Source organism: Theobroma cacao, chromosome 4 (genome assembly GCF_053813885.1).
Source record: "Theobroma cacao isolate CCN51 chromosome 4, ASM5381388v1, whole genome shotgun sequence".
NCBI classification, from domain to species: domain Eukaryota; kingdom Viridiplantae; phylum Streptophyta; class Magnoliopsida; order Malvales; family Malvaceae; genus Theobroma; species Theobroma cacao.
The window spans coordinates 31,012,091-31,023,380 of NC_142642.1; the positions used below are offsets into that span (position 1 = coordinate 31,012,091).

General features: G+C 32.5%; 1 pseudogene; it reads left to right on the plus strand.

Annotated features, from left to right (window-relative positions):
• Window positions 1-2,304: 2,304 nt before the first annotated feature.
• On the plus strand, window positions 2,305-2,640 carry LOC148763278 (defensin-like protein 1; annotated as a pseudogene).
• The last annotated feature ends 8,650 nt before the right edge of the window (window positions 2,641-11,290 follow it).

The window sequence follows — 11,290 nt, forward strand, 5'->3', positions numbered from 1 at the left end:
AGAATAATGATAATGATAAACATTAGGGTATGGTAGACAACTTGAAATGCCCATATAAATCCGTAAAGGTGGTAGTGTTTTTTCTCTAGTATACCCATAGTAGGAGGTTTGAAACCCCTCATCAAGTAATTGACGGTCATACTCCAAACGTAAGTGCCCCATGGGAATGCATTCCACTCGTCGATGTTCTCGACCAACAACAACAACCATGGAACCACTGATCATCTGTAGTCTTGACTAAATAAAACATTGATTGCGATCAAGACGAGGGCCATCTTGGTCGCGTCTCCCTTCTACTGAAACTGCCTTCCCTTGAATGTGTCTAACACATGTTGTATCTTCACCTCATTACCCGCTACCCAATATCGTAGGTGAATTCCTCTAGGGAGGGCCTCGTAGGGATTGACAATAAGGGCCGGTAGGGCATCAAGCTTCAGTCCTGTCACCAGACAGAACTCCTTCTTCAAAAATCAGGCCTTCGTTTTCCCTATTGCAAACCATAACTCACCCTTAATGGCATCAGGTTCGTTGATTCTGCATAGCATTAGGTTGTGCACAAGACTGGCACAAAATAAACTCTTCTTTGATTCGAAGTCCATCATATGCCCAAAGCATGTTCTCTTAAAGTTTTCCAACTCGTTTACTTACACAACATCTCATGTATCATGTGCAAATGCGACCACTTACAATGGATGTTAATGCTAGCATTGAATCCCCACTCGTGCCTCAGCACATAAAGCAAAAACTCCACATTATCTTGCTCTGTTCTTGTGCTGGCCATCTGCGACATAAAACATATAACATTCCCATTTTATTCATGTTAATACCATCATTGTAAATTAACAAAAAAACAAGAGCAATTTCTACAAAATAACCTTCCTCAGAAGCTCACTCAAAAAATAACCCTCACAATAATTTTAACTGTTTTTAGACAACCCTGAAATAGAATAATTAATGTAAGTGTTCAGCATGGATTATTAAGTAAATCAACATATACACATTAAAGCATTACAGTTGACCTAAAAGAATACAGAATGAACCTAATGTCAGTCATGCAATGCCATACAGATAAATTTCATGCAGTTATGACACTCGTGCAATTTCATACAAAAAGAGTTACGCAATGCCTTATCAAATAGTCACGCAATTACTAACATTAAATCACGCAATGATCTATAAACAAGTCATGCAATGCTAAAAACAACTAATCGAATCACCTACACACTAACTGACGCCATGCCTGAACAATATTCACGCAATAACCTATAAACTAGTCACGTAAAGACTTATCAATCAGTCATGCAAAGTTTAACCGTTATGCAATCACGCAAACCTTAAGTGACCCCATACAAAAATCCAATCACGCAGAAGGTGTCAATCATGTAAGCAAGCCCTCAATCACCCAATATCTAAACCCTCAATCACGCATACATATCAACCACTCACGCATGCCCAGTGACTTTTCCACCCCAACAACACCAACAATACCACCTTCATGCTTATATTAATCAATTTCAAACAACAAGAATATCAATATGAACAAGCAATAAGTATAGGTTTATGCTCAAAAACTTAAACCCTAAACATGAAGAATAACCATTTCTCCACATGTTTCAAAATAAAATAAAAAAAATTATACCTTTTTTTGCGTAATGTCAACTTCCTCTCACTGCTTAATATGTGAACTACCTTTATGCGAATAATAACCACTCCAAAATGCTCCTACCACTGTGAAAATGCTCGAAAGTTGAACTGGCGAGGAATGTTTTTAACAGAATTGCTTCTGAGGAGATGTACGGTCTGTCGATGAGAATTGGGGAGTTGTGGACCGTATTAACATACTTGACCCATTAATAGGTTTCGAGTTAAGGCACGGAGCCTAATGAATGGGTCGGTTTCATTAAGGATAATTTTGTTCAAATTTTATTTTTCTTGGTTAAAAACAGTTAAAATTATGAGGAGGTCTATTCTCAAAAATGCCTTATGAATGGAGCCCATTTAAGAAAAGAACTCAAAAAAAAATTACCATAATTTTCCATGCCTTATAGTTAAAGGAGGCGTGTGTAATCGCCGCAAGACCGTGACAAGTATACCATTTCTCCCAACATGTGCCCATAACTTTTCTCGAAAACAGAAACACTATGCCACCGACTCAACCCTTATGTCAAACTAGACCGTAGCCACTTCTTTACTGAACTTGTGTATATAAATATAATCAATGCCTAATTGAAAAAGATTAGAACCCAATAAGCAGTATCTGGGTCGACCGGGGTTGTTTGTAAAAGCAGTTAGCTCGTCGCTGACATGGAGATCATGAGGAAATTATTTAGGATGTTCTTGCTGCTGCTTATTGTTTTGGCTTATCGTAAATATATCTCTTTCTTTGATGGCTGTATATTAATTTATCTGTTTCTTTTTCAGTTTTAATTGACTATTTCCCATTGCTTTATCTGACCGTAGAGGAGATAGTGGTGCCGAGTTAGGCAAGACTTTATGAGTCAAAGAGCCATGTTTTTAAGGGAGCATGTCTGAACGATCACAACTGTGGAATGGTGTGTAGAAATGTGTAGAAATGAAGGTTTCTTGGGCGACAAGTGTCGAGGCTTCCGTCACCGCTGCCTCTGCACTAGGCACTGTTGAATGGGCTTCATTTGGCCCCATCAGCCTCAAAATCCCATGCAAAATCATATCTAGCCTTGAAACTACGTGGAATTGCCATTACATATAAATAAACTCACCTTCTTTTCTGTTTATGGAGAATTAATGAAGTACTTGTATATGTTATTTTGGTTATCATTGTTTCTTTTTCCTCCAATTTTCATTCGATGCAGCGGTGAATGGTCTAAGAAAAATATAGTGCTAGGATTTATTCGAACTATATGAAGGTTTTAAAATTATCACCTATAAATCCATACCGGGGAAATTAAACCAATCAATCTAACAAGAAGCATGTTATTAATTTTTTTTAAAAAAATAATCTCAAGTCGTCTAACTATCATCGTATAATTGTATATCTTAATAATTTTTGGTTATTAAGTATTGGGTTAGGGCAACAAGTGGGAAAACCGTTCATAAGTAATAAATTATTTGATAATCTTAGATTTAAAGTGATTAGAGTTTTGAGGTATTACAAAAATGCTAAAAGTTTTGTCTAAATCTCATTAAATTATAAAAAAATATTTTTATATTAATAATTTAAAAGTTAAAAATATATTTGAAAATTAAAAGTAAATAAAAATATTTTTTTTATTTATTATACAATAATAGTATAAAGGAGGGGGTGGGGCATTCATTTAGGTTTTGCTTCTTTTGTACGGTGTTTAGGGATGCTCAGCTTAGGGACATTGTTGACTGTGGAAGGACTCATTCAGCAGTGGAGTGTTCTGAATGGGTATAGTTTACGAAAATGGATGGAAGAGACTTTTTGTACAAGTGGATTGTGGAGGTGAAATAGGATCTTAATGTGGACTTTGAGGCTCACTAGAAATTGAATTTGAAGTGGAGGAGTTTTGATCCACTATTGAGAGTGTCTTTTGATTGTGCGAGTGATTTGCCTTGGTTTGGGTAGCTCAAGGTGCTGGTTATGCAATTTATTTCCTATTTCTTCACTCATTTTCTTAAATACAAAAAAGAAAAAAAGAACAAAGAGAAAAAAAACAAATAAAGGAAAAAAAAAAGGGAAAATCTGGTAGTGAGGTCTGAGTGGGCAGGGTGTTTTCCTTAGGCTGAAGGGGGAGGGAGGTTTTCCTTTTAGCTGTTATTTAGGAAAGGGTTTTGGTTGCATTCTGTTGTGGAATGAGGGAGGACAGGGAGTTAGTAGGGGAGCGTGTAAGAGGTTGGGGAAAGGTCTACCTAGGGGAGTAGCTTCTGGACTCTCTTTTGGGGCCTTTTTGAAGTAGAATGTAGGTTTTCATGAGTGTTGATTGTTAGGATTGAGAAAATTCTGATTGGTTTATTTTTGGATTATATTCTCATTATTCTTTTGAGTTTTGAGAGTAGGGCGTGCTGGCTGGAATTTACTCTTCTTTGATCCTTTGGGAGTTGCATGAGTCTTTTCCAGCCGCAAGAGTGTTTCACTATCACAAGAGGGAGCGGAAACGGATTACTCAAGCATGATGATGAAGAGGTAATTGTTGAAAAAAAAGTTGAAAATGAAAAAAAAGATGATGGGAAAGTTGAAATCAAGTGATGTCTTAGGTTAATTATCTTTCACCTTCTTTTCTTCACAAGTTGCAAAAGCAAAAGCTTAATAAAAAATTTCAGAAATTTTTTAATGTCTTCAAGAAATTACACTTAAATATCCCTTTTGTTGAAGTTTTAGAATAAATGTCAAGTTATGTCAAGTTCTTGAAAGACATTGGGTGAGTTTGAATCTGTTCCTCTCACAAAAGAAGGTAGTGCAATTTTCCAAAATAAATTGTCACCAAAGCTCAAGGATCCTTCAAGTTTTATAATTCCTTGCACAATTAATAATTTGTTCTTTATTAAAGCTTTAAGTAATTTGGGTGCAAGTATCAATTTGATGCTATTGTTGATCTTTGAAAAACTTGGTTTGGGGGAATGCAAGTCAACTTTTATGACATTACAACATGTTGATTGCTCTTGTTTTTTTCCAAGAGGAATCATTGAAGATGTTCTTGTCAAGGTGGATAAATTTATCTTTCTAGTTGATTTTGTGATTCTTGACATAAAGTAAGATATGCGAATTCCAATCATCCTTGGAAGACCTTTCTTAGCAACAACTAAAGCTCTAATAATTGATGTGAAAAAAGGTGAGCTTACTTTGAGAATTCAAGACCAATAGGTAATATTCAATATTTGTAGAACTTTAAAATTTCCCATAGAATCTAAAGAATGTTTTTTTGTGGATGTGGTAAGTAGTCTAACAAATGAGGTATTTCTAGAAGAATATCACATAGACCCACTTGAAGCATGCATAGTTTCTAATTTTGGTAAGGATGATCTTGAATTTCTCGAATACTCAAATTTTTTTAGATGCTCAATCAAGAATTAGATCTAATCATCAATTTGAATATTTAGATATTTTAGCTTCCCTAATGCAGTCTTCTAAGCCTTTTATTGAAGAACCATCTACATTGGAACTTAAGCCTTTGCCAATACACTTAAGGTATGCTTTTCTTGAAGACTCTTCTACTCTTCCAATTATTATTTCTCTTCTTTTACTAACATATAGGAAGACAAGTTGTTGAATATACTTAGAGAGTTCAAGAAAATAATAAGATGGACCACTGTAGATGTTAAGGGAATTAGCCCTTTCATATTCATGCACAAGATCAAGACCAACCCTTGGGTAAAGCCACTCAAGCAAAGGCCTTAGTCCCCAAATTTAAAGAAGTCCCATATCTATAATATAAAAAAAAATAATTGATTGGGTCAATTAGTTGACACTTGTCATTCTCAATTGAATTAATTTTTTTACACTTTATGTCCAAACTATATTGTTTTTGACATGTGAAAGTTTATTTATTTTTATTTATTTAAGTAAAAAAACTTGAACACAATAATTTCTAACTTTTAATGTTTAAAGGATAGATTCATTTAATATTTATTAATTATAATTTAATAATTTTTTTTGTTTATATCCTCTTATTTTGCATGAACTTGAATCCATAGTATTTAAACATCTCTTTTATATATGAATGTTTAAATTCCAATAAATATCCATAAAATTCATTGAATAAAATAAAAAAGTCAAGAACGCTTACTCATTTCTCAATATACATAGCATACAGTCATTATTGAATAAACAAATCAACTAAATTTGACAACCTTTAGCCAAGTATTTTACATATAAAAGATAAATATTATTAAAAATTAGTAATTATTTTATATTGATAAGATCTTTATGTTATACTGTTGCCATATATTCCACAACTGTTTATCTTAATTTTTTCAAAAGTACATGTTATATACTCTCTTATATCTTAATATTTTATTATACATCTAACAATTTTTGATATGATTATTGTCTTCTTTAGATAGGTATTGTTTTATAATCATATATATAGATGCAGGTTTCTGATAATTGAAACTAGAGCAAATAACTATTTTCAACTAATACCAGTTTATCTTTTCCTCTACCAGCAAGAACCATATATTCATGTAATTCAATAATACTATATAGTACAACAATAGAAACCAAAAAAAATGGAAACAAATGTATATGGCAAAAGGAAGAGTAAACTGTCACTAATGTTAGACATATTTCACAGTTGTGCAACCATTTATATTTTCTTAACATTTAGCTAAGTACAAGTCCTACATCTAGAAAGTTGATATACTATCACAACCCAATTTCTCGGGCTATGATCGGCACAAGGGCCCAATAGGCATAGCTCACCAAACCCAAGCAAGCATATCTTTCTTTAAGATCTATTACTCAAAATTTCTAGTGAATGTTCTTTCGAAATTAGACCGTAAGAACCAAGTATATATATATATATATAGGGTTATCATTCTTCAACCCTAACCGACAGGGGTAATCAATCAACATACAAAGTGCATAACAATCTCATAATTTACATTACAGTAAATATATACACTGACAAGAGACCTTGACTATTAGCGGAGTGACTCTAGGCATGGGTGTTGCTACAAGATACCATAGTACCTACCAAATGACGAATACAAATGGACACTTCAATCTAGGTCCCAACTACCTCCGAATCTGAAAATATGAAGTTAAAAAGAGTGAGTATAAACCCAGTGGGTGAACATAAGAAGGGAACAAGCAAATGATGAGGAGAGCTTTTCGAAAACATGATGCACTTGTGTAATAACAATGCAATTTAGTTTAATTTCTTGTAAAGCCCTTAATTCAACCCTTATTTATTTAATCCCTTAAGGTAAAGGATTTATAATCCACAATGGAGTTGAAAAGAGTGAAAACTACAACAAATATCCAATCAAGACAAGCAAAATAAAGGGTTTTTCGCTGCAGTGGAAAGACATTTTATAGCATATAGTACAATCACATTTTTTATATTCATAACTTGTCTATAGCATCTATATATATATACATGTACACCACCGCCGCCTTACTCAGCTCATGTGCACTCCCTACACGCACATTGTAAGATTATCATGTGCACTCCCTACACGCACATTTCAATATCATCACACACACTCCCGCCCACATCATTATCGACATGTGCACTCCCACACCGCACACCACAAGCACCGTCACGTGCACTCCCACACCGCACGTACACGGTTATAGCTACTATACAGAATTATCACTCAAAGCATAACACACATATCTACATAATATAGGAACACATGGTTTCATTATATCACATATTTTACCACATAAAAACATTTCATCAAAGGCTTGTTCCCATGCACGTTTAAAAGAAAAGTCCGATAAAATATTTCAGGTGATTCAATTAAACACGTATGTATGTATCCCAAAACATTTTAATGCAAGTTCACTCACTTTATGATAATGGGATATTATATTGCTATTAGTTCGGAGGCATAATCTAGCTATTTCTACTTACCGGTAGCTCATTATTTCCTTCGGCATGCCACCACAGTCTACTATCTTTACCTTTTGCACTTCCTAACAACAATCCAAATTCAATATTTTAGTGTACATCGTTTCTACTTCTCTTTTTCCTTCTTATTCAACTAACTTATATCTTGACACATTTTTACCATAGTTACCTTTATTTTTTACTTGCGTAATTCTTTAAATTATAATTATCGGTAACTTAATTATGACTCTAGCACCCATATTAACCTTTTCTAGCCATTTTCATTCAAATTCGCTTAATATTTCCACACATAATCCACATATATGGCAACAACAATCATCCTCACTTTCACTCAATTATTTCCAAGCTTACAATTAATATAATTGCCTTCCAACCATACCCACGACATCACAATAACCCTACATATTGCACACAGTCATTCTCACTTTATTAAACCAATCATAAGCTTCAAATTGTAGCATTAAGCTTATCACTTGGTTTTAGCTTGGATTTCACCTAATAAAATTCATAATTTCCTCACATCCATGGCCACCATAGTTGCCACAAAATAATTCACACATTATTTCTCCAAAGATTTAACCAACCATGAGCTTAAAACACAAAAATCCTTACCTTATGTTTCTTGAATCTTGAGACCCACTTGATATTTCTTCAATTATTCTTGTATAACTCACTACCCAAGCCTCTCACATTCCACTCCTTTCTTTCCTTGGCCGATTCTCTCTATTTTTCCTTTCAAATGCATGGTGGCAAGGTGAAAACGGCATGTAAGCTTGAAAATGGCATGGGAGCTTGAAGGAGAAGATGAAAATATCTTGTGGGTGGAGATAAGAACCGACCATGAGATAAGAATGAAAAGTCAAAGCTTTCTTTGGAAGCTTTGACCAAGCTAATGACGAAATTATCATTTTACCCTCCAAGGTTTTCACATTTTTTAATTGTATCCTCCCACAATCTTTTAATTCTAATTTCTTTCTATTTTTCTTCCTTAACACTTGTATCAATAAAATATCAAGTTTATACTTCAACGTGGTATCACCGCAATATTTAAATATTTACCTACTCGTACTAACTTTATTTAATAAAGACACGCGGCTCCGTTAACCTCATTTTTTTTTTGAAATTTCCTCATTCCTCTTCTCCCCCACTTAGATTGACCGTATACTCCTTTTTCATGAAAAAATTCTGACACTGAATAAAATATTAATATTTTAATATTATTTTATTTCAAAAATTTTCACTTGTTTCCTGCGCACCCAAAATGTCTTATTATGCTCCGATTCACTTCTGACTCACTTTTAAATATTCTAATTAACCTCGATTGGCATCCGATAAGTTTTATTAGCCACCATATCGAAGTACGAGATATTACATGTACGTCATCAAATAAAAATGAAAACCTCCAAATCACAAATGTTATTCATTTTATTTGAACAATATATTTTTAATAAAAAAAAATTACTAGATGTTTAACAAGATTATTATCTTCTTTGGTTAAATACTGTTTTAAAACCATATATTTAGGAGCAACTATTATTGATTGAAACCAAAGCAAATAACTATCTTCAAGTAACGCTAGTTTATCATTTCTTCTACCAACAAAAACTATACATTCATGTAGTTGACTAACACAATATAGTTTTTCTTACAAACTTTTTTGAAGGTATGAAATTGAGGTCCACTCCAATATAATCTATATTTCCTATGACCATCCTAGTTTTCATAATAATAATATAATTTATTGTATTAAAATATATAAAAATTAAGATAATGACTCAAATGTTTATCTATTCTCTCATGCCTAATAAATATTTATTTACTCTCACTTCCACATTCTTATTAATTTTGAACTAATTATCTCATTTCCTACTAAAAATCTATAAAAGTAAAAAAATAATTAATAAAATGATATATTCTCTTACTTCTCTAATTATGTGCCTAATAAATCTTAATTTTTTATCACTTTCCAATTTCTACAATGCTATTAATTTTCAACTATTTTCGCTATTTCCAATTAATTAATAGTAATATTTATTTAATGATCTTGAACAACCATTTTTTTGCACTTATTTCTTCTATTTCTAATCAACTAATGGTAAGATGTATTTAATGAATTCTTCTTCCTTCATTTGCTTTTTCTTCCTTTTAACTTTAATTTTTCTCAAAAAAATACGCAAGAAGTTTGTTACGCTATTATTTTCATAAACCGTAAGCCTCATTTACGATTGCAATAAATGTGTACGCAACAATGAGGTATTATTATTTTAATCTTTGCAAACTCTTTCACTTTAATTTTGAGTTTATATTGTGTTGTTATATTATCTTTATTTTATGTGATAGTTAATTTATTTGAATTAGAAATTTTGATTGTTGATTTTATATTAACCATTTAAAAAATATAAAATAATTATAATAGCTAAATATTTTTTATACTTCCTAATAAATATTTGAATATGTCAAATCAAAAATATGAATTTGGTTATTCAAATTTTAAAAAAATTTTCTTAATTTCAATAAAAAGGTCTCATTGAAATATTTTGCTTTAGACCTTTGATATTATTGAGATGCCTTTACACAAAATCCTTCTTGAGGACAACCACAAGGCAACTATTGAATATCAAAGAAGACTCAATCCTATCATGAAAGAAGTGGTCAAGAAAGAAACCATTAAGTGATTGGATGTTGGAATTATTTTTCCAATTTCTTATAGCATATGGGTAAGTCTAGTCTAATGTGTACCAAAGAAAGGGGGAATGATTGTGGTTTCCAATAAAAACAATGAGCTGATTCCTACACGAAGAGTGACTGGATGGAAAGTTTGCATGGATTATTGCAAGCTTAACAAAGCTACAAAAAAGGATCACTTCCCTCTTCCCTTTTTTGATCAAATGTTAGAAAGGTTGGCTGGTAAAGAATACTATTGCGTCTTGTTGTGGAGGTGTCAGACCTTATCTGGCGTGACTAGGTTTCTTTTCCTGTTTTGATTTCTTTCATTTTATATTTTGACTGTTAAAAAAGGGTCTAGAACTAGAGTAATTTTCTGTTTTCATTTAGCCTTTTACCAATTAAAGGAGAATCGATCAGTAATTTGCAAGAAGAAATCACGAGGAAGTTGTTTCCAATAAAAAAACCTACCATATTTAGGTTAATCAGGAAATAACAAGAAGAAAATTTAATTTGTTACAAACTTTGTTTGAAGAAGAGAGGTCTTTATCAGAGTAGATGAAGTGGAATATGTCCTTGATATTGGGATAGGGTGGTGTTTAAATCAATCTGAGTGGCTTAATTCGTGAACAAACGAGGACATAGGAGGTCAGTTAGAATGACTTAAGGCGAAGATGATGAACTCCATGAACTATGAGTGGTGAAGCAGAAAAGGTGTGTTGATCAGATTTCATTTTGATTCTTGCACAACTTGTCAAAATGCAATATACATATTTGCTTGATTTCGACCCTGAAACAAAAGCTGTCCAATTATCTTCAATTGCATTAATTTAATTTCGGTTGTAATCAACTTATCTAGAATCCGGACCCAAACCAAATAACGAGTTATCTAAATCAATAATTTAATTTATCTTTCGGTTGCAATAAACTTTTTGAACTTTTTTTATTCTAAATTTTTGTTGGATTTTCCAAAGAAAGTTGCGTGAGGTACTTTATAAAAAGCTAATACATCAAGAAGGAAGAAACTTAATAGTAGTAACTTTTAAAACATTTTAACGAATTAAAAAGTTTCAGGCTTTATATATAAATGCTTCCCTTGTATTCTGATT